The following is a 24,199-nucleotide window of genomic DNA, read 5'->3' as shown; positions in this document are numbered from 1 at the left end:
GAAATGCTAACGTACTTGATTTATGGTTCATACCCCATAGTAATGGTACACTATGTAAACTTATCAGAGTTTACAGACTTATCCAAATAGCTTACTTAATCCTCAATCATTGAGGTTACTTAGTTCATTTAGTAGTCAAGTCTATCCCGGTTACTTCAGAGTTTTCCATAGTAATTCAGACGTTTCTGAATTTCGGATACATATTGTACTTCTGCTCAGTTCAATTTGGTATTCGTGGTTGATTTGTCTAACGAATATCCTCTTCTTAGTACCGAATGTGCTCTAGAGTTGATTTGAGCTGAGTACTTCCATAACTTTTAAATGTAGTACTACACCCATGTTTATTTGGATCCCTTAATTAATCCAAGACATTTACTTAGTCTAGTCCATAAGGGTATTTTGGTCATTTTGTATTCGTATTATTCCAATAATTTCAAAGCTTAAGGATATCCATTCATTCCTAGGCTTGGTCTTATTCTTGGGTTATTTCCATTCCAGGGTTATCTTGGTCATTTTACAAATCTAGGGTATTTCAATCATTTCCTTCCGTATGATCTTATTATTTAATTCAAACTTATCATCTATTTCAGTCATTTCAAACAATTCTGACAAAAGAGCACCCTCGATAAATTGTTCTTTAGGTATTTACTCATAACTCAGAGATTTTTGGGTCAAGTGCCTTCTCAGATTTTACAAACAGAATATCAGAAATTTTCTTTACAAAGACAAGATCTTAACAATTAAATATGTAATTTAGCAGGTTAAGTACGAATCCTCAAGGTACTTTGTAATACCCCAAATAGTGGGACAATGAATAAATTGAAAGGAATTAAAAATATGGAGGACTAAATTGATTAATTGATAAATAATGGAATTATTTAGAAATAGTAGTTAATTAAATTGTAAGGATGAATAATGAAAAATGGAAATTATGGGATTTTGAAATAGAATGAAATTAAAACTCATTTTTTATGGGGTATATAAAATAGAGAAATGAGGAGAAATATAATAAGAAAGACAACACCTTCTTTTCTTCTTCTTTCTTCTTTCACGTAAGAAGCTTCAACCCTAGCTAAGATCGGAATCAAGCTTCTGAACCAAGTAAAGCCAAAAGCAAAGATAAACTTTCGGAGTAGCAAATTGTGAATTTGGGATATCAAAGCAAGGAAATCGAGGTAAGTACTTTATTATAAGTATGAGAGATGATGAATATTCAATTTAGCTTGTTTAAATTATATATATGTGTTATAATATTGATTATGATATCTTATAAATATAAAAAAAATATTTTGAATAAGTTTTAGAGTATGAACTACTCTAAATCAATTTCTTAATTGAAAATGCATGAAAGGATGCATAAAGGCATGAACGGATGCCATAATTGAAAATGCATGAAAAGATGCATTAAGGCATGAACGGATGCCATAATTGAAAATGCATGAAATGATGCATTAAGGCATGAACGGATACCATAATTGAAAATGCATGAAAGGATACATAAAGGCATGTACGGATGTCATAATTGAAAATGCATGAAAGGATGCATTAAGGCATGAACGGATGCCATAATTGAAAATGCTTGAAAATGATGTATTAGGACATTAAAGGATGTCTTGTATATTAAAAAAAACATACATGAATGTGTAAATATGTGATAATAGACATAAGTGACTTATACAAATTTAAAAAAAAAACCACTCAAACCTTTAAAATAATTTTAGAATTTATTTATAGATTTAAAAATACCAATTTAATATTTTACCAAAAATCCAGATATCGACCCGACTACTGACCTGAAACTACCCGACCTGATTTCGGGATGTTACAAATACACTAATCAATTGTGGTACGAGTAGGAACTAAACTGTTCTCCTCATTGGGAACCACAATGATTGTAATACCCAAAATTTAAACAAGTGACCAAAAAATAAATTTAGAAAGATTGGTGGTCAAATTAGTAATTTGGGAAGTTGAAGGACCAAAGTGGTAATTTTTCCAAAAAGAAATTTTATTTCATAGATAAAAAGTTCATATTTAAGAATGGATTCTCTATGTAAGTCAGATTTTGATCTGGAATTTGTATAAGAAGCTACTAATTGATTAAGTGAGATAAAATATTCGGATAACCGGATCGAATAAGAAGTTTACAAAAAATTGAAGGATGGTAGTGAGGGGTTAGAAATATTATTATGATATTTTAATAAGAAGAATTTGATGTGTATCAGTTGAATTAAGTGGATTTTCCATGTTAAAGTGCAATAGTTGAAATTAAGTAATTAAATTGAAATTTTGGAAAAGTGTAAGGGTAAACATGGAAAGTCAAGAATAGGATATTTTTTTTTTATGGATATGATGTCATGAATGGAAAAGTTTTAGTTATGAATATTAATTAATGGTAAATGGTCATTTTGCAAAAATGAATATAAACAAGTGTAAGGTGTTATAATTACTAGAAAGTGTAAGGGTGTTCTCTTGTTCTTGCTGCCGTGGGTTTCTTCAAGGTGAGAAAAAATTCTCTTTCAATTTTCAAGCTATTTTCTTAGGATTTTGGTTTAGGGAATTATACACAAATAGGACTCAAGATTCTCTTTCATTTGGTGTAAAAATCTTCATGTTTCATGATTCAATTGGTGAGGTGTGGTTGAAAGGGAATTATAATTTTTATAATACAGGGTTGGTTCTTGATGTTAAAGTGTTATGGAATTGGAATTATGTATGAATATTTAGTTGAAATGAAGTAGAAGTTCATGAATAAGATTCTGTCACTAGGTTTTTCATGAGGAAATATTATTTTTGAATTGTATTTGATATAGAAATGAATTGGAATGGTTGGAAATGACGTGTAGGTGTTGAAATTGAGCTTGCAACAAATTAGGGACCATTCTGCAAAAATTTAAAAGTATTATGCCTTAAGGGAATTATTGGAGAAAAAATTTCAAAAATTTTCTAGGGGCTTAGATTGATTGTAAAAGTGATTTTGTGTGCTTGAAATTATGTTATGGACTAAATTGAAGCTTGAATAAGTTTAGAGGACCATTTAATAAATTATGGAAATTAGAAGATTTATGCGTAAAGATGGGAAAGCTATGGTCTTATGCTGAAATTTATTATTAGTGTGATGATATATTATTTTTTAGGATTGGATTGGGGGTTATAAAAGTTTAAGGACTATTTTATAAATTTTTGGAAAATTAAAGGACTTATGTGCAAGTTGCTAGAAAATTTCTGTACCACGCTGAAAATTTTGGTTTAAATGTTGGAATGTTGATTTTGGGTCAAAATGAAAAGTTGTATAATTTTAGGGAATATTCAAAAGTTTTGAAAAAGTTGGCAACTAAAAGTGAGAGGTTGAAAAGCTCAAGCAAATTATTGCGATAAGTGAATTATTAAAGGATTTGAAAACATAATTTGATAGAGTTAAGGTTGATTTCGGTTTAGTATGGATACTAGTAACGAACGTGCATTGATTTCGTTTTTTGAATTTTGATTCGAATTTAAATTTATATTAGTACGGGTACTGATATATGTTGGAATTGTTTATATGTAAGAAATCAACGATCGGAAAGTACGTGATCGTAATCGAAGCCAAAGTGAACCAAATACGAGGATATACAACAAAGGCGAATGTGATCGTAATAGTAAACATTAGTGAGGCACCAGGTGGTGCAACTAACTTATTTATTATATATATATACGACTTGAGGACGGATTACGATGAGCCAACATTGAATGTTTATGAATGAAAACGATTTGAATTATTTTATGAAAAATGTTTTATACTAATTTACTAAATGATTTTACATGATTTTGGGTATGAGTTACCCAATACAATATTTATGAGATTTTTATAATATTTGATTATATGATATTTCATTCAAAGCACAAAAATGTTTTTGGGCATGAATTACTCAAATAGGATTTGATAAGAATTATTTTATATTCAAATATATGGATGTTTTATAAGCAAAATTAGTATCTGATTTGAAATCAAGCTCATTGTATAAAAATGAGAGTTAATGGTACAATAGTATGCCTTGAGGTGGGGTGAATATGTATATGTTATGATTTGCACCAATACAGATCACTCGTGTTCCGACTCAAATAAAAAGGTCCTGATTTGAATTGGCACGGTATAATTATGATTGACAGATTTTTATAGTAAAGCTTTTATTACGAGCTTTAATCTAACAAATTTAATTTCAGTCTGCAACCATAAGAAAATGATTTTGGTTAATTAAATTCATCTGATTTTATATATGTTTTCATTTGATACTATATTGGTGTACGAGGTGGAGTGATTTGGTGCGATCTGTCCGGCACTATGTGTGCATTATATGATATGGCACCAAAGATGGGTCACTCGTGATCTAACTCTGTATATCTTAGTGGTGCACGAGGTGGAGTGACTCAGTGCAATCTGTTATTGCAGTTTCGACTGCATATGGCGCCCTCACTCGTTATTTGACTCATGTACCATTTATTTCTTCTGATAATACAATGGGCAATAATCTGAACTGAAACGACTATCTGATCTCAAATAAAAAGGTGCTGATTTGAATTGGCACAATATAATTATGATTGATAGATTTTTATAGTAAAGCTTTTATTACGAGCTTTGATCTAACAAATTGAATTTCAGTCTATAACCATAAGAAAATGATTTTGGTTAATTAATTCATCTGTTTTTATATATGTTTTAATTTAATAATGTTTTCACTTGGTACTATATTGTTTTCGTGTTAAATGTTTTAATTATAATATTTGGTTGCCTGACTAAGTGAAAACTAAGCGTGTGAGAGTTTCAAACATAGGTACAAGCAAACAAGCAAATTAGGTAGCGTATCAACATCATTTTCAGAAAATCAAGTCCGCCACCAGAATCAGTAAGGACATTTTATTTTGTTATTTTATTAGTTAGTAGTGTGTATATTAATGAGGTTTTAGTTGCTCTAATATATATTAGTTATATAATGATTTGTAACATGATATCTAGAACTGTTTTAAAATTGATAGTATTAAGTCTTGTTAGTAATATAACTGGATAATACAATATTAAATTGTGGTTTTTATGTGATTATTAATTTTAAAATAAAGAAATGCATTTTAAGATTTTAAAGAAACAAGTTTTTACTGGTTCTCAAATTGTAAACATCTTATACAATTGGTGTGACATCTTTGACTTGTATATGGGTATGTATATGACTTAAGGGTGTTACATTTATTGTAATCAGATCCGTAGTTTTAATTGATTCTTGGCTAAATCAAAGTTGAAAAGGTGTTAAAAAGTTTGTACATGCCACTAGGATATCTGTATTATTGATATGGTATGATTAAGTGATTTGATGAATGATGTTGATTTTTACTAACATAAAATAATTTGTGTTTAAATTAGATGTCGCAAGCAGAATAATCGTCTTGAACGGTCAATTTTAAGCTTCAGGATGAGGCTAAGAGTAAGGATAAGAAAGTTGATAATGATAAAAATAAGATCGAGATTGTAATCGATCCAAATAGACTAAATAAGACTTTAGTTTATCGACCTAGAAAATTTAGTGTTGTAAGAGATTTTTCTCCTTTTTGTGGGAGAAATGCACCGCCTCTTAATGAAGAAGAAGTTGAGATATGGTCACAACTTACTCGTTTGAAGAATGAAGCTGTCGATTTAGAGTATTCTACTAGTATTTTTGAAGGATATGCAATAAAATTTGAGATTGGAGAGGATCCTAAGATCGTTGAATTTGTTGAGGTTTCTACAGGTATGTTTTAAATTTTTTTAAAATATATAAGTTAAGTATTAAGTTGAGTAGAGATAAAAATCTAATCCTTAGTGATAGATTAAAGATTGAACCCTTTAGGCCGGAGGACAATGGTGAGTGTTATATAAGTTATCCGCTAAGAGTTGAAAGAGAGTTAAGTTCCTACTGAATCTGATGGAACTGTTTTATTCTTTGAAGAATTCATGATAAGTTAGAATGTAGAGCAGTTATTTCCTTATCATGCAATATTAGACTATTGCATAACGTTATTAATTCGAAAAGACTCAAAGGGTTTCAAGTTTATAATAATTAAGAAAAAAAATAAGGAGATGGAAAATTTTACAGGAATCAATCATAAATGATAAGGTAGCGACTAACCTCTAAGGTTAGAGCGTGATGGTGATTCGTATGGGTAAATACTGCCCAATAAGGATTGATGAATTCCCTAATTAAAATCACATTGGTATTTTTAATTTAATTTTCGATTGAATATTAAGAACCAATGCGATTAATACGAGTATGAGGAAATTCCCTTCCAGTGGAATAAAGCTCCATTAATATTTAATTATTAGAAAAATCGAGTTTTTCAATCATACAAGAGTCATTAGTAATGATACTTTCTTAATGATACCTCGGTTTAGTTAAAGATGGAAGAGGAACATGAAGCCCATTTTTTTATAATGTTTTAGACTCTCCGAGAGGAAATAAGGGCAGATTATCAGAAAGTACATGTGCAAACTGTGGTTGAATAGAAACTTCGAAGAATTATTATGAACTTATAATTTCTTAGAATTCATTGATTATTTGGAAGATTCGTAAGGAACTTCATAATGACTCCCTTCTCAGTCGCCAAGTTTCTAGGAAAAGATGTATTGTTTATTTTGAATGACAAGGGACAAGGTAGTTAAAGATGTGGAATAATAAAATCAGCCAAAATTTTATAATCTGGAAGGTAAACTGGGAAAGTCGTTATAAATTCTATAGAGGGAATTAGAAAGTGATTCTTATATTGTTGGATTGATAAGTTAATGTACTTTCATGTTAAATAAATGGAAACTAATTTTGAAGTGTGTGCAAAAAGATACGAAGATTTAACCAATGATAGGTAAGAAATTAGAACAGCAAATTATACTCAAGGCAAATTTTGTGGGCTGAATTTGAAAATTTGCCAGAAATTGCACAAGTTGAACTAGAAAAGGTTCCTTATATGGATATATTCATATACAAGTATAGTTTTTGATAAAATAATCAGAATAATTTTTAATTATATAGATTAATATGAGATGTTATTTCTTTACAAGTAGAGCAGACTGTCAGAAAAGTATGATAAGTTCTACAATTTACAAGGATTACAAATATAATGGTGACACATTTCATACTGGTATGAGAGGTGTATTGGTACAAGAAGAAAAGAAATGACCTATGTTTCAATGAAGGCTTCAGATTTATGAAGGAAAATTTCTCAATTTACGATTGAAAGTTAACAGTTATTGTGCTTGCTTGAAGATAGTGGCACAGTGGAAGTGTAGTAAGCGATGATTCAACTACATTTATCAAAAATGAAAGGAAATTTTGAAGTCTTGGTCGATCTAAGAAATTAGAATTAAAGAAAAGTAAATGAATAGAACTTTGTAAGTATTATAAGTAAGTTGTTAATTATGGTCCGGGAAGGGCTAACGTGGAAGATGACACGTTACGCCGAAAAAAAATTATGTATTGAAAGTTTGTTAATGCTTGAGTATTAATGAAAGAAGATGACGTGTTAAACGTAAAACTAGGTTAAGCTTATTTTGTTATGGCAAAGGAAGAATAAGAAGTACAGGTTAAGGATGAAAAAAGGAGACAAAGTTGAAACTAAAGAATTCATAATATACTTGAGATATTAAGGAAATAAAGAAAGATTCTCTCTCAGGAGAGAAGACTAAGACATAAAAGGAATTTAAGGAGTTGTTGTAGGTGTTCATGTGTAACAAAGGATATTATTGAGTTGATTTTATAATTTTGGTATGACAATAAGTTAAAACAAAAGTATTGAATGTCCTTGGGATTATGATAATTGATTCCTTGTTGAATAAGTTCAATAGATGGTATGGTAAGATGGTTTCATTTCATGAAGTACTACCTTGACGGTATTTGGTAATAGCTAAGGTTTTTCTAAAGAATTTTAGAAATCGTTGTGTTAAGCCTTAAAAAATTCAATTTCAAATTAGAATTATTTTTCATTCTTGAAAGGATAGACAGATTGAGTAAAACAGTTAAATTTTAGAAGAAATACATGGTGTATGAAGCTAAAATAAAACATGTTTGGTGAGAAGCAATTGCTTTCAGAGAAGCTTGCATGAAATAATAGTTACTAGACAAATGTCAAGAGAACTCTTTATAAAGTTTCATATGGAAAGAAATGAGAAATGATATGAATTTTCATGAACTCAGAAGTTGAAATATGAGAGTTTTAAAATAAAAAGGGGGACCGAGAATAAGGTAGAGATTATCCTGAATAGTCTTAAGATAGTTATCAATCTACAGAGGTTATTAGTCAGACTTAAAAAGAAAAAGGAGATTAAGCACTAAGTTAAGGATAAAGTGTTATTAAGGGAAAAATACTTCGATTTAAATAGAAAGGAAAGTTAAGCTGAGAACTTATTAGTCTATATGACATTATTAAAGAATTTGATCTAGTAGCTTATTGATAAGCTTTGTCTCTAGACAAGACTAAGGTTCACAAGATATTTTATATATATTGATAGTTCAAAGATATGGTTTAGATGCTTTATGTATTACCATATCAAAGAAGATTGAGATTCAAATGAACTTGAGTACGAAGAAGAAATTATAAGGACGTCAGAGTAAGAAATTAAAGTATTGAGAATTCAAGTGATGATAATTGTTAAAGTTTCTCGAAGGAAACGTTAAGTTAAAAAAGTTACATAGGAATATGAAGTATAACTTAAGGGTAGTATTTTAATATGTTGAATCAAGTATGTGTGGAAAATCTGAGGATGAATTTTTCTTAAGGGGTTGAATTGTAATATCTCAAAATTTCAGCAAGTGACCAAAATGTAAATTTGGAAAGTTCGGTGGTCAAAGTAGAAATTTAGGAAAATTTTAAGGAACAAAATGATAAATTTTCCAAAAAGAAATTTTATTCCATAAATAAAAGTTCATCTTTAAGAATGGATTCTCTACGTAAGTCATATTTTGATCCAAAATTTATGTAAAGAACTATTAAGTGATTAAGTGCGGTAAAATATTCAGATAATCAGATCGAATCGAAAGTTTACAAAAATTTGAAGGATGGCAATATGTGGTTAGAAATGTTATTTTGATATTTTAATAAGAAGAATTTAATGTGGATCAATTGAATTAAATGGATTTTCCATGTTAAAGTGCAATATTTGAAATTAAGTAACAAAATTGAAATTTTGGAAAAGTGCAAGGGTAAACATGCAAAGTCAAGAATAGGATATTTTGTTATGGATATGATGATATGAATGAAAAATTTGTAGTTATGAAGATTCATTAATGGTAAAATGATCATTTCGCAAAAAAGAATTTTTAATTGTTTTTAATTTGAATATAAACAAGTGTAAGGTGTTATAATTACTAGAAAGTTCAAGAAATAAAAGGGTGTTCTGTTCTTCTTGCTTTTGCGGGTTTCTCAAATGTGATAAAAAAATTCCTTTTCAAATTTTCAAGCTATTTTCTTAGGATTTTGGTTTAAGTGTAATAGGAAAAATGTTCTACTCAAGATTCTCTTTCATTTGGTGTAAAAATATTATTGTTTCATGCTTAAATTGGCGAGGTGTGGTTAAAGGGGGTATAATTTTTATGAAACAGGGTTGGTTCTTGATGTTGAAGTGTTATGGAATTGGAATCAAGCATGAAAATTTGGTTGAAATCAAGTAGAAGTTCATGAATAAAATCCAGTCTCTAGAGTTTTTCATGAGGAAATATTATATTTGATATGGAAATAAATTGGAATGGTTGGAATTGATCTGTAGGTGTTGAAATTGAGCTTGAAGCAAATTAGGGACCATTATGCAAAAATTTAGAAGTATTCAACTTTAAGGGAATTGTTAGAGAAATGTTTTCAAAAAATCTCTGAGGGTTTAGATTTATTGTAAGAGTGCTTGTTTGTGCTTGAAATTATGTTTTAGACTAAATTGAATCTTGGATAAATTTAGAGGACTATTTCATAAATTACGGAAATTAGAAGGATTTATGCATAAAAATGGGGAATTTATGGTCCTATACTGAAATTTATTATTAGTGTGATGAAATATGGAATTTAGGATTGATTTGGGAGGTTATAAAAGTTTAAGGATTATTTTGCAAATTTTTGGAAAACTGAAGGGCTTATGCGCAAGTTGTTGGTAAAATTTGTGTACCATGCTGAAAATTTTGATTTAAATGATGTAATGTTGATTTTGGGTCAAAATGAAAATTTTGTAATTTTATGGGGTATATTCAAAAGTTTTGAAAAAGTTAGTAGCTAAAAGTGAGAGAGGTTGAAAAGTTCAAGGAAATCATTGTGATAAGTGATTTATTAAAGGACTTGAAAATATAATTTGATAGAGTTAAGGTTGATTTTGGTTTAGTAAGAAAATTAGCTACGAACGTGCATTGATATTGTTTTTAGAATTTTGAGTTGAATACGAATTTATTATATTAGTATGAGTATCGATATATGATGAAATTGTTTAATAATGGAAATTGACGATCAGATAATACCTGATCGTAATTGAAGTCAAAGTGAACCAAATACGAGGACATAGAACAAAGGTAATTGTGATCGTAATAGTAAACTAGTGAGGCACCAGGTGAGTGCAACTTACTTATTTATTTTATTTAGGGTAATCTTTGTCAAATGCCACTCATCTTTAAGCTCGGGCTCGAAAATGCCATCGACGTTTCAATTTTGCCAATTTTAGCACTGACGTTTATGTTTCACTGCAATTTTGCCACTCCGCTGTTAATCCGTTAACGGGACGATGACATGGCATCTTTTTTCCGTGACGGCGATGACATGGCACCCTCATCAAAACGACGTTGTTTTGGCACGACCGTTTTGATGCTTAAAAAGTTCAAAACGACGTTGTTTTGTTGATGAAAAATATGTTTTTCAGAAGATTCGAACCGCAAACCTTTAGAATCCAAATCTAAATACCCAACCACCAAGCTAACTTAAGAACTTGCTATAACCTTAACAAAACTATTATAAAATGTTCATCACTACCACCGTTACCCTCATTATCTTCCTCATTATCTTCTCTTAAGAACTTAAGAACTCTGGAGCCGTGTGGCGCTTCAGACGGTGGAGCTCACCAGGGAAACGAGGGATGTGATGATCGAGAAGGACATCTTTCGAGAGTTTTCGAGGAGTATTTTTGAGCTGGAAGTGCTTTTGGGGTCATTAAGTATATGGAAAATAGAAGCTGCCAGGGGATCGGACTTTACTAAGGCGGCACTGGAGAAGTTGAGTGGCTTGTTACGAAAAGCTTCCAAGATAATCAATGATTCTAAGTCTGGTAGCCGTCTTCGGTTCTTGCTTCACTCGTATTCGGTGCTTTTACATATACAAGGTCTAGCTAAAGATATTGCCTCAACTATTTCCTCGTTGCAGCTGGCTAATCTTGATATGGCACTGAACTTGAAGAGCATTAATGATGAGGTTATAGATAAGCTGAATACGATGGAGTTTCGAGTGGCGGTAGCGACCGAAACGATTGTTGCGGAAATAGAGAATTCGGTATCCCAAAGCAGTAGAAACCGAGACAATGCTGTAAAGCTTCTGTAGAAGATCGCCGAAGCCGTTGGTGCTGATGCTAATGCATCTTTGGTACAAAATGAATTGGCACTTCTGAAGAAGAAAAAAAGAAGAGATGGAAATTCAAAAGAAACAAGCAGAGGCGGTTCAGCTTTCCCAATTGATACAGTTGTTGCATAATACCAAAATCTTTTCGAGTCCACAAAGCGAGGAGACCCTGACATATCATAAGCAATACCCTATTGGTTCCTTCATATGCGCCTTGTGCAATGAAATGATGGTTGATCCGGTTGTAGTAATTTGTGGCCACAGCTTCGAACGGAAAGCGATACGGAGATACTTCTAGAGTGGAAAGAAGGATTGTCCTACTAGTAAAGAAGAGCTTCAAAATTTGGAGCTAACATGTAACAACCTGAATATTTTTAAAATAATATTTAATTGAAATTGGAGGTTTTAATTGTGAAAATCGGTAAATTGTGGGGACTAAATTAAAAGATTTTAAAACTAGGAGCTTGTTTTAGAGTTAAAGAAAATTCAGGGACTAAGCCCTGAATTTACCCAAGAAAGTTAGGTATGTTATGTTATAAACGTGGTTTTCTGTTTCAAAACAGAAAACCACACCGCAATTGCTCCCAAATTCCCTTCCCCCTACGCCGTTTCCGACTTAGATCCTGACGCCGTCCGAATTCCGATCGTCGTTTTGAAATCACCATCATGTTCGTTATCGAGTCAGGAACAATCCCCTTAAATTAATTGAAGCGAAACGCTGCCAAACGTCGGGAATTTCAAGTCAAAGCATCGACGTTTTTTTTAGCTCTATCGCCGGGAAAATCTCAAATTCACCGCCGATCGTTGCTCCATTTACGACACCTCCTGCACCATCGTGTTCCTTGTGCCGTTTCGAGTCCGCCGGTGTCATCCTCGGTCTCAGTCGACGGCGGCGCGTGAGGAGGTGGAGCAGTCAAAGATTCGGCCGAGTTGAAATCAAGCTCTCCACCTTTCAAAAATTTGAACCGATCTTTGTAAGTATCTCGAAATCACTCAAAATAATTTTTAGAAATTTTTCCGGGATTTTTAGAGCCCCATAGGAGGTCTCACGTGCCACACGCGCCGCCGCAGGGAGAGTGGAAGCTGGAAAACCAGTTTAACCGGTTTTGATCGGTTCAAACCGGTTTGACCGAACTGAACCGGTTTGACCGGTCTGACCCGACCCGACCGTTGACCGTTGACCTCCTTTGACCAAGACTTAAAATGGCTTTGACCGACCATTAAACGATTGTTAATCTTTTCTGACTATACCTATTCTGATAGTTTTCGACGTCCCAAATCCATTTCCGAAGTCTGTTTCATCAAATTCGAATCCGAAGGCCTCCAAATCGATGGTCAAAGTGGTTGACTTTGACTTTGACCAAGAATTTAAATTTTCAAAAAGTCATACCTTATATTTTTCGACGTCCTGATTCAGATTCCGCAATCCGTTTGACCAAATTCAGACTCGAAATCCTTCAAAGTGATAGTCAAACCCTAAAAATAATTATATACTTAAGAATTTTAGCTTTGAACAATTAAGTAAGATTTGGAGTTGATAAATTATTATTATTTGAAGGAATAAGAGACTTTCCGGATCATTCGACAGCTCGACCCAACTCTTCTAGATCAGTTAAACCATGTTTGAAAACTGTAGCAGAGCGTGGTGAAACTTGCAATCAGTAAATCTACTATTTGAACCTATTATCGAGGTGTGTTCCCTAATTATTACTGAACTATTTTATTGGTTTTAATATGAGGTACACTGAATTCTTTGGTTACTGTTTTATTGATGCACCAATTTAATGTGATGATTTATGGAATTTGTGTCACTGTGCAATTGAACTTTTGGATTGAATTACAATAGTATAGCTCTGATCAAGCTAATAAACAGAATGGGCCTAATTTGACTCTTGGGGCCCTAAGATACATTAGGTTGGCTTCCCTTGCTGTGTGCTTAGGGTAAGCTATATGGACTTGGACTTACGGGCCTAAGGATACAAGATCTAAAGCTTATCCTTAGGTTGGCTTTCTTTTTGCTGTGTGCTTAGAGTAAGCTATATGGAAAATAGTTTTGGAAATTACTGATGGTGTACAAGAAAAGAGTTTAAAATATGATTTTCAAAAGTTAAACTCTTTTATGAATTTATGAGATTTACTGGACTATGATTTGTTTATTGTACCTATTGTGATTTTATGGTAATGTGGGACACACTGAGCCTAGCTCACCTTTCGAAAATGTTTTTCCCCCTTTCAGATACTGTTGGTTAGATACCCCGGATTGAGCACTTGGAGGATCAACATATCTCTTGAAGTATATTTGATTGTAATGTTTTTATCATTTAGGTTGACTTTATTTTGGTGACATGGACCTTATTTTAAAGTAATGGATTTTATAGTGATTACACTTTTGCTATTAATATTCGGTTTATCGTGATTTTGATTTTTAAGACATGTTTTAAATTAATTTTTTTACTTATTGGTATTATATTTATGAGTTGGGTTTTGATAGTATAATATCATGTCATTTATAATGTGATTTTACAATGATTGAATAACGGTTTTAGAAAATGTCTTTAAGAATCATGTATGTGATCCACTAGACTTAGTCGAAACGCATAGGCCGAGTCTAGGGGGTTACATTTATTGGTATCAGAGCTTTTGGTTTTTAACCCTCGGACTGTGTATGAGTCGACATTGAAAATACAGTTTTGAAATATTTTACAAAACAAGTTACAAAGGCCATGTCACAAAGTTATTAAGATTTGACTGTGTTCGAGACTCCAAGTGCTTATCTAACTCTAAGTTTTATCTTCTATAGTAAACTTGAGATCCATCAAAATAAGTGCTAGACGTGGTCATCGAACTAGCCGTGGACGAGGTCAAGTGGCTAGATTTGCAGATCCGATCGATGAGATACGAGTAGATCCCCCACCTCCGATAGGTGATCATGCTCCTACGACCCCAACGAATCTACCTCTTGCCGCTGGTATTGGCATGACTACACCGATCATAGGAGCGACGAATATTGCGTCCGAGTCTACCAGAGTTGTATTGGATGAGAATTTTGGTAGACAGTTCCTGCAATTAATACAGGGAGCAGTCAGAGCTACTGGTGTTTTATCCGAGGTTCCTATTTCATAGACTTTGATTTCCAATGGAGTTAGAACTTTTGGGGGACAAATTGGTGGAGCTCCTACTGAAGCTGAGGATTGGCTACAGGATACAGAAAGACGCATGAATTAGTTGGGTTTGGACTCAACTAAGAGATATTTGGGGGTAGTAGCTATGTTAGATGGCAATGCCTACACTTGGTGGGAGTCAGTAACCAGTAGTGTTCCTACCGATCGTTTGACCTGGAATTTCTTTAAGGATCACTTTCAGAGCCGTTTTCTGGGAGAGCGTTACTTAGCTCAGAGACGACAATAGTTTCAAGACCTGGTTCAGGGAGACATGACCGTTTCTGAGTATGAGATCGAGTTCTTGAAGTTGTTGAAGTATGGATTCAGTATGGTACCTACTGAGAGAGATCGATGTCGTAAATTTGCCCTTTGACTCAGATACGAGCTACGTAGGCAAGTTGTAACCCATCAGGATGAGATATTTGATGTGCTGGTGGGCAGAGCCAAAGATGCTGAAGAAGTGGAGGTTTTAGCTTCTGGTAGAGAGCGTGTTAATCATGAACGATCTAAGAAATTTTTAGGCCCTATTGAGTTATCAGCACAGTCCGGGAAGAGGACTCGTACTTCAGCCCCTCAGAGAAGTAATACACGTTTCAGGCCTGCAGTATCCTCACCTTTAGTTGTCAGTCGAGGCGGTTCCTCATCGTATTATCATGGGCCCCTTTCTGAGTATTGTGGTAAACGACACATAGAAGAGTGTCGTAAGAAGATGGGTCTTTGCTATCAGTGTGGATCCAGTAATCATTTTCGGAGGGATTGTCCTCAGCTAACTTCGTTTGAGCAAACCGCTACTCAGACTCCTGTGCATTCTCAGACTACAATACAGACCCCAATTAGAGATCGTAATCAAGGAAAGACTCGAGGATCAGCGTCCAGGACAGACAGTAGAGCCCGACCTTAGCAAAATAGAGGGCCAACAGTTTCTGAGGCTAGACAGCCAGCTTTGGTTTATGCCACTAGACGACGGGATGACAGAGATGAGCCTGAGGTTATTGCAGGTACATTTACTATATATTCCATTCCATACTTTGCATTACTGGACAATGGCTCCACTCACTCCTATGTATCGAGCTCGGTATCTCGAAACCTTTAGATTTCGATCAAGAACACTGAAAATAATGTTACGGTTACGAGTCCAGTAGGACAGGCGATATTAGTGAATAAAGTATTTCGGCGTTGTCCTCTGGAGGTTAAGAGAGAAATTTTCTCACTGATCTTATGGAGCTTCCTTTAGAGGAGTTTGATCTAATTCTTGGGATGGATTGGTTGACTAAACACAAGGTAAATCTGGATTACGAGTACAAGAGAGCTACTCTGAAAACTTCTGATGGTCGGACTGTTGTGTTAATTGGTGAACGTCGCAGCTATCTCTCCAATATAGTTTCAGCGATGGAAATTGATCGTATGATCCGGAAGGGATATGAGACTTTCATTTCTTGTATTTTGAACACCAAAGGTGCATTGTCCACGATCGAGGAGATTCGTACAGTTAGCGAGTTTCCTGATGTTTTTCCGGAGTAGTTGCCTGGGTTACCTCCTGATAGAGAGGTAGAGTTCGAGATTGAGACTTATCCGGGATCTGCACCTATTTCTATGGCACCTTATCGCATGGCTCCAAAAGAACTTAAGGAGTTGAAGGTCCAATTATAAGAATTATTCGATCGAGGATTTATCCGACATAGTACCTCATCCTGGGGAGCTCCAGTTCTGTTCGTGAAAAAGAAGGATTGGTCGCTAAGATTATGTATTGACTATCGGAAATTGAACAAGATGACGGTCAAGAATAAATATCCACTACCCAGGATTGATGACTTATTTGATCAATTGCGAGGAGCTATTGTATTCTCTAATATTGATCTTCGTTCGGGGTATTATCAATTGAAAGTTAAAGGATCTGATGTTGCAAAGACGGCCATTCGCACTAGATATGGTCATTATGAATTCTTAGTGATGCCTTTTGGTTTGACGAACGCTCCTGCAGCTTTCATGGATTTGATGAATCGGGTGTTCCGACCATATTTGGATCAATTTGGGGTGGTCTTCATTGATGATATTCTGATATATTCTCGTACTGAGGCAGAGCATGACGAGCATTTGAAGATCGTTCTGCGAACTTTGAGAGAGCATCGTCTTTATGCCAAACTAAGCAAGTGTGAGTTTTGGCTTCAAGAAGTGTCGTTTCTGGGGCATATTATTTCAGCGCGAGGTATTCAGGTCGATCCAAGCAAGATTGAAGCTATTGTGAATTGGAAACGACCCAAGAATATCTCTGAGATTCGTAGTTTCTTGGGTTTGGCTTGTTATTATCGACGTTTTATTGAGGGCTTCTCGATCATTGCTGCTCCTTTGAGAAAGTTGTTAAGGAAGAATGTGTCGTTTGACTGGGGTGAGGCACAACAGGAGAGCTTTGAGAAATTAAAGGCGGTTTTGACTCAAGCACCAGTACTGATTCAATCAGAGTCCGGGAAGGATTTTACAGTGTATAATGATGCGTCACATTCAGAACTCGGCTGTGTTCTAATGCAGGAAGGTAAGGTGGTGGCCTATGAATCCTGTCAGCTGCGACCGCATGAGTGTAATTATCCTACTCATGATTTGGAGTTAGCAGCAGTGATTTTTTCCTTGAAGATTTGGAGACACTATATTTATGGAGAGAAGTGTTACATTTTCACGGATCATAAGAGCTTAAAGTATCTTCTGACCCAGAAGGAGCTTAATTTGAGACAGCGACGCTGGCTAGAGCTTCTAAAGGATTATGATTGTGTGATTGATTATCACCCTGGTAAAGCTAATATTGTAGCGGATGCTTTGAGTCGAAAGGCGGTAACAGAGTTGAGATCTTTAATGGCCAGGATGAATTTATATGACGATGTCACTCTGTTAGCAGAATTGCAAGTTAAACCGACCTTGGTTGATGAGATCAAGGCTAAGCAGCCCCTTGATAGCTCCATGTTTCCCATCTTTGAACAAGTAGAGCAGGGGACAAATTCAGATTACGCAATTGATCGGGATGAAGTTTTATACTTTAAAGGTCGGTATTGTGTTCCGGATCATGCTGAGTTGAGGTAGAATATCCTTATTGAGGCTCATAGTAGTCCATATGCTATGCACCCCGGTGGAGATAAGATGTATCAGAATTTGATAGAGAGGTATCATTGGGTCGGCATGAAGAAAGGCATCTCGAATTTTGTGGCTAGGTGTTTGACTTGTCAGCAAGTTAAGGCAGAACATCAACATCCATCAGGTTTGTTACAACCTATCAAGATTCTGAAATGGAAATGGGAGCGTATTACTATGGATTTTGTTATTGGTTTACCTATGACTCCTTCGAAAAAGAACTCAATTTGGGTGATTGTTGACAGACTTACAAAGTTAGCTCACTTCATTCCTGTACGGATAAATTATACGTTGGACAAGTTGGCGAGGTTGTATATTTCAGAGATTGTCAGATTGCATGGTGTTCCGTTATCTATCATTTCAGATCGAGATCCGAGATTTACTTCAAGATTTTGGAAGGCGCTACATACGGCTTTGGGTACGAGATTGGATTATAGTACCTCCTTTAACCCACAAACTGATGGTCAATCTGATAGAGTAATTCAGATTCTGGAGGATATGTTACGGGGTTGTGTAATTGATTTTCGTGGTAGCTGGGAGAACTTTTTGCCTTTGGCTGAATTCACTTATAATAACAGTTACCAGACCAGCATTCGTATGGCACCCTATGAAGCACTCTATGGCGTAGGTGTCGCACCCCGATTTGTTGGACTGAGTTGCGTGATAGGAAGACTTTGGGACCTGATTTAGTGCGAGAGACGGAAGACATAGTCAGATTGATCCGTGACCGTCTGAAAGAGGCATTTGATAGGAAGAAATCTTATGCAGATCAAAGGAGGAAGGATATACAGTTTGACGTTGAAGATCAGGTTTTTCTCAAGGTATCTCCATGGAAGAAAGTATTGAGATTTGGACGTAAGGGTAAACTGAGTCCGCGGTTTATTGGGCCGTATCGTATTCTGAAGAAAGTTGGACCTGTTGCTTATCAGCTTGAGTTGCCTTCCCATCTTATCGTATTCATGATGTTTTTCATGTGTTTATGTTAAGGTGATACCGTCCAGATCCAGATCACATCATTCAAGTTGATGAGGTAGAGCTGAGACCTGATTTGTCATATGAGGTAATATGAGGAGGAGCCCATCCAGATCTTAGAAAAAGATGAGCGAGTCCTTCAGAATAGGCGTATTCCAATGGTCAAAGTTCAATGGAGTAATCGAGGCCCCTCAAAAGCTACTTGGGAGACATTGGAGTCAATGGAGGCTTAGTTTTCTCAACTATTCTCATAAGGTAAATTTCGAGGACGAAGTTTCTTGTAGAGGGGGAAAATTGTAACAACCCGAATATTTTCAAAATAATATTTAATTGAAATTGGGGTTTTAATTGTGAAAATCGGTAAATTGTGTGGACTAAATTGAAAGATTTTAAAACTTGGAGCTTGTTTAGAGTTAAAGAAAATTCAGGGACCAAGCCCTAAATTTACCCAAGAAAGTTAGATATGTTATGTTATAAACGTGGTTTTCTGTTTCAAAAAAGAAAACCACACCCCAATTGCTCCCAAATTCCCTTCCCCCTACGCCATTTCCGACTTAGATCCCGACGCCGTCCGAATTCCGATCATCGTTTTGAAATCACCATCGTGTTCATTATCGAGTCAGGAACAATTCCCTTAAATTAATTGAAGCGAAACGCTGCCAAACGTCGGGAATTTCAAGTCAAAGCATCGACTTTTTTTAGCTCCATTGCCGGGAAAATCTCAAATTCACCGTCGATCGTTGCTCCGTTCACGACACCTCCTGCACCATCGTGTTCCTTGTGCCGTTTCTAGTTCGCCGGTGTCATCCTCAGTCTCAGTTGACGGCGGCGCGTGAGGAGGTGGAGCAGTAAAAGATTTGGCCGAGTTGAAATCAAGCTCTCCGCCGTTCAAAAATTTGAACCGATCTTTGTAAGTATCTCGAAATCGCTCAAAATAAGTTTTAGAAATTGTTTCGGGATTTTTATAGCCCCAGAGGAGGTCTCACGCGCCACACGCGCCGCCGCAGGGAGAGTGGAAGGTGGAAAACCGGTTTAACCGGTTTGGAACCGGTTTTGACCGGTTCGAACCAGTTTGACCGGTCTGAACCAGTTTGATCGGTCTGACCCGACCCGACCGACCCGACCCGACCGTTGACCGTTGACCGTGATCGTTGACCTCCTTTGACCAAAACTTAAAATGGCTTTGACCGACCATTAAACGACCGTTAATCTTTTCCGACTATACCTATTCTGATAGTTTTCAACGTCCCGAATCCGTTTCCGAAGTCCGTTTCATAAAATTCGAACCCGAAGGCCTCCAAATCGACGGTCAAAGTGGTTGACTTTGACTTTGACCAAGAATTTAAATTTTCGAAAAGTCATACTTTATGTTTTTCGACGTCCTGATTCCGATTCCGCAATCCGTTTGACCAAATTCAGGCTCGAAATCCTCCAAATTGATAGTCAAACCCTGAAAATACATATATACTTAAGAATTTTAGCTTTGAACAATTAAGTAAGATTTGGGGCTGATAAATTATTATTATTTGAAGGCATAAGAGACTTTCTGGATTGTTCGACAGCTCGACCCAACTCTTCTAGATCAGTTAAACCACGTTCGAAAACTGTAGCAGAGCGTGGTGAAACCAGCAATCAGTAAATCTACTATTTGAACCTATTATCGAGGTGTGTTCCCTAATTATTACTGAACTGTTTTATTGGTTTTAATATGAGGTACACTGAATTCTTTGGTTACTGTTTTATTGATGCACCAATTTAATGTGATGATTTAAGGAATTTGTGTCACGGTGCAATTGAACTTTTGGATTGAATTACAATAGTATAGCTCTGATCAAGCTAATAAACAGAATGGGCCTAATGTGACTCTTGGGGCCCCAAGATACATTAGGTTGGCTTCCCTTGCTGTGTGCTTAGGGTAAACTATATGGACTTGGACTTACGGGCCTAAGGATACAAGATCTAAAGCTTATCCTTAGGTTGGCTTTCTTTTTAATGTGTGCTTAGAGTAAGCTATATGGAAAATAGTTTTGGAAATTACTGATGGTGTACAAGAAAAGAGTTTAAACTATGATTTTCAAAAGTTAAACTCTTTTATGAATTTATGAGATTTATTGGACTATGATTTGTTTATTGTACCTATTGTGATTTTATGGTAATGTGGGACACACTGAGCCTAGCTCACCTTTCAAAAATGTTTTTCCCCCTTTCAGATACTGTTGGTTAGATACCCCGGATTGAGCACTTGGAGGATCAACATATCTCTTGAAGTATATTTGATTGTAATGTTTTTATCATTCAGGTTGACTTTATTTTGGTTACATGGACCTTATTTTAAAGTATTGGATTTTATAGTGATTACACTTTTGCTATTAATATTCGGTTTATCGTGATTTTGATTTTTAAGACATGTTTTAAATTAATTTTTTTTACTTATTGGTATTATATTTATGAGTTGGGTTTTGATAGTATAATATCATGTCATTTATAATGTGATTTTACAATGATTGAATAACGGTTTCAGAAAATGTCTTTAAGAATCATGTATGTGATCCACTAGACTTAGTCGAAACGCATAGGTCGGGTCTAGGGGGTTACATAACACCAAATGTTAACCTTCGATCCTCAATAGAAGAATAGAAGAAAAATGATATGGATTGGAGGTTTCAAGCAGGAGTCTCCCGAATCAACTCCGATGACCATATGAGGAAAAACGAAGCCTTGGGTGATATGCAGGTTCTCGTGTAAACCCCTCAATATACTGTGAGAGCTCAAAGGAGGGGCTCATCCCGAAGTTTGTCAAATCATTAAAAGATGCTAGGGCTTAACGCCATGGCAGCTGTGAAATGCCTTTATTGCTTAGCTAAATACTGCCATGATCATAAGGTAAGAATTGGATTTGTGTTTTTACTTTTAACATGTTGAATATCAAATGTCTGAAGAGTTCCTTCTTGGAATTGCAACAAGAAATTGTTACAGCAGGAGATAACGAGGGTGATGGTGGTAGTGATGAACATTTATAATAGTTTTGTTATGGTTATACCAAGTTCTTAAGTTAGCTTGGTGGTTGAGTATTTAGATTTGGATTCTAAAGGTCTACGGTTCGAATCTCATGAAAACATATTTTTCATCAACCAAACGACGTCGTTTTGAGCTTTTTAAGCATCAAAACGGTCGTGCCAAAACGACGTCATTTTGATGAGAATGCCATGTCATCGTCGTCACGGAAAAAAGATGCCATGTCATTGTCCCATTAACGGATTAACGACAGAGTGGCAAAATTACAGTGAAACATAAACGTCAGTGCTAAAATTGGCAAAATTGAAACGTCGATGGCATTTTCGAGCCCGAGCTTAAAGATGAGTGGCATTTGACATAGATTACCCTTTTATTTATATGACATGAGGACGGATTGCGATGAGCCGATCTTGAATGTTTTCGAATGAAAAAGATTTGAATTATTTTATGAAAAATATTTTATACTGATTTACTATATTATTTTACATGATTTTAGGTGTGAGTTACCCAAAAAATTGTTTAGGATATTTTTATTATATTTGATTATATGATATTTCATTCATAGCAGAATGTTTTTGGGCATGAATTACTCAAGTCTGATTTGATAAGAATTATTTTATATTTAGTTATATTGATGTTTTATAAGAAAAATTAGTATCTGATTTGAAATTAAGCCCATTTATGAGAATGAAAGTTAATGCTATAATGATATGCCTTGAGGTGGAGTGAATATGTATATGTTCTTATTTAACACTAATACAGATCCCTCGTGACCTAAGTCGACGTACTCCAATGGTGCATGAGGTGGAATGATCTAGTACGATTTGTCTGGCACTATATGTTCATTATATGATATGCACCAAAGATGGGTCACTCGTTAACTTAGTGTATCTTAGTGCTGCATGAGGTGGAGTGACTCGGTGCAATTTGTTCTGGCAGTTTCGACTACATATGTCGCCCTCACTTGTTATTTGACTCATGTATCATTTATTTCTCATGATAATACAATTGGCAATAATCTGAACTGAAATGACTATCTAATCTAAAATAAAAAAGGTTTCGATTTGGATTGGCATAGTATAGTTATTGACATATTTTTATAGTAAAGATTTTGTTACGAGTATTGATCTAACAAATTTTGTAATACCCCAGCTAAAATGTAATTTTTGAAAGTTTGGTAGCCAAAGTAAAAATTTATGAAAGTTTAGGGGCTTGAGTGGTAATTTTCTCCAAAATATTTTTTTCCATAAATGGATAGTTTAATCTTGAGAGTGGGGTTTTATTGAAATTTGATTATTATATGGAAATTGTGTTAAAAACTGGAAAGTATTAAAATATGGTAAGAATTCGGTAAATTGGATCAAAAAAAATTTTATGAAAATTTGAAGGATGATTAATTAAGCTTAGAAATATTATTTTCTAATTTTAAAATAATGGAAAATAATATGGAGCATTGGATTTGAGAATTTATTTCCAAGTTCAATTTGGATCGTTGGATGAAAAAAGACAAGATTGAAACTTTTGGAAAATGGCATGGGCAAAGTTGTAAAGGGCAAAATAATTTGTCCATCTTTGACTTTGGAAGATGATAAGGTTTATGTGGCTTGGTATTAAGGTAAATATCAAGTTTCAACAATGGCAAAATGGACATTTCTCATTAAATGAATATTTTATTCATTTAAGCTTAAATAAAGGTTGACTTAACATGAAATTCATTAGAAATTTCATGAAAACTTAGCCATTTTCAGCCAACATTTCGTGCTGAACATGAATAAGGTAAGAGAATTTTTATTTTTCATTTTTGAGCAATTTTCTTTGGATTTTGGATCATGCCGTGAAATAGAAAATTGTTCTATTCGAAAAACAATATCATTTGGTACCATTATTGTTTGCTAATTGGTTTGTGTTCAAAGATCCCAAATTCTAGGGTTTATGTTCACATTAGGGTTTATGGAATTAAAGAAGGGTTTTGATGTTATTGAGGTTGTAGAATCATTTCCAAACATAATTGATGATTAAAATCACTTGTACATGATCACATGAACACATAAAGTTTCGACATAACCCTAATCTTGGGATAAAGATGTATTTTGATGAAATTAAGTTAGGTTTTGATTGTAGAGATTTTATAAAGTTGAATCGAAATTAATTTCATGCTTGAATCAAATCAAAATCAAGTAAAATCATGAAAACCCTAATCTTGAACATACAAAGCATTCGGCCTTGACTATAGAGGATGAGAAAAATTATGGAAAAATTATGTAGGGACTAGAAATGATGTAGGAAGTATTCTACAATTCTTAGAAAAAAATTTCGGCTATTATGTAATTTTATGAAAGTTGGGGTCCTAATCTATAATTTTA

General features: G+C 34.5%; 1 pseudogene; it reads left to right on the top strand.

Annotated features, from left to right (window-relative positions):
- Nucleotides 1-10,623: 10,623 nt before the first annotated feature.
- Nucleotides 10,624-21,758, top strand: LOC120200711 (annotated as a pseudogene).
- The last annotated feature ends 2,441 nt before the right edge of the window (nucleotides 21,759-24,199 follow it).

The sequence above is a fragment of the Hibiscus syriacus genome, unplaced genomic scaffold (genome assembly GCF_006381635.1).
Source record: "Hibiscus syriacus cultivar Baekdansim isolate YM2019G1 unplaced genomic scaffold, ASM638163v2 tig00006450_pilon, whole genome shotgun sequence".
In the NCBI taxonomy this organism is placed as follows: domain Eukaryota; kingdom Viridiplantae; phylum Streptophyta; class Magnoliopsida; order Malvales; family Malvaceae; genus Hibiscus; species Hibiscus syriacus.
The sequence above is the reverse complement of the archived record's forward strand: the minus strand, read 5'-3'. Positions and strand labels throughout refer to the sequence as shown.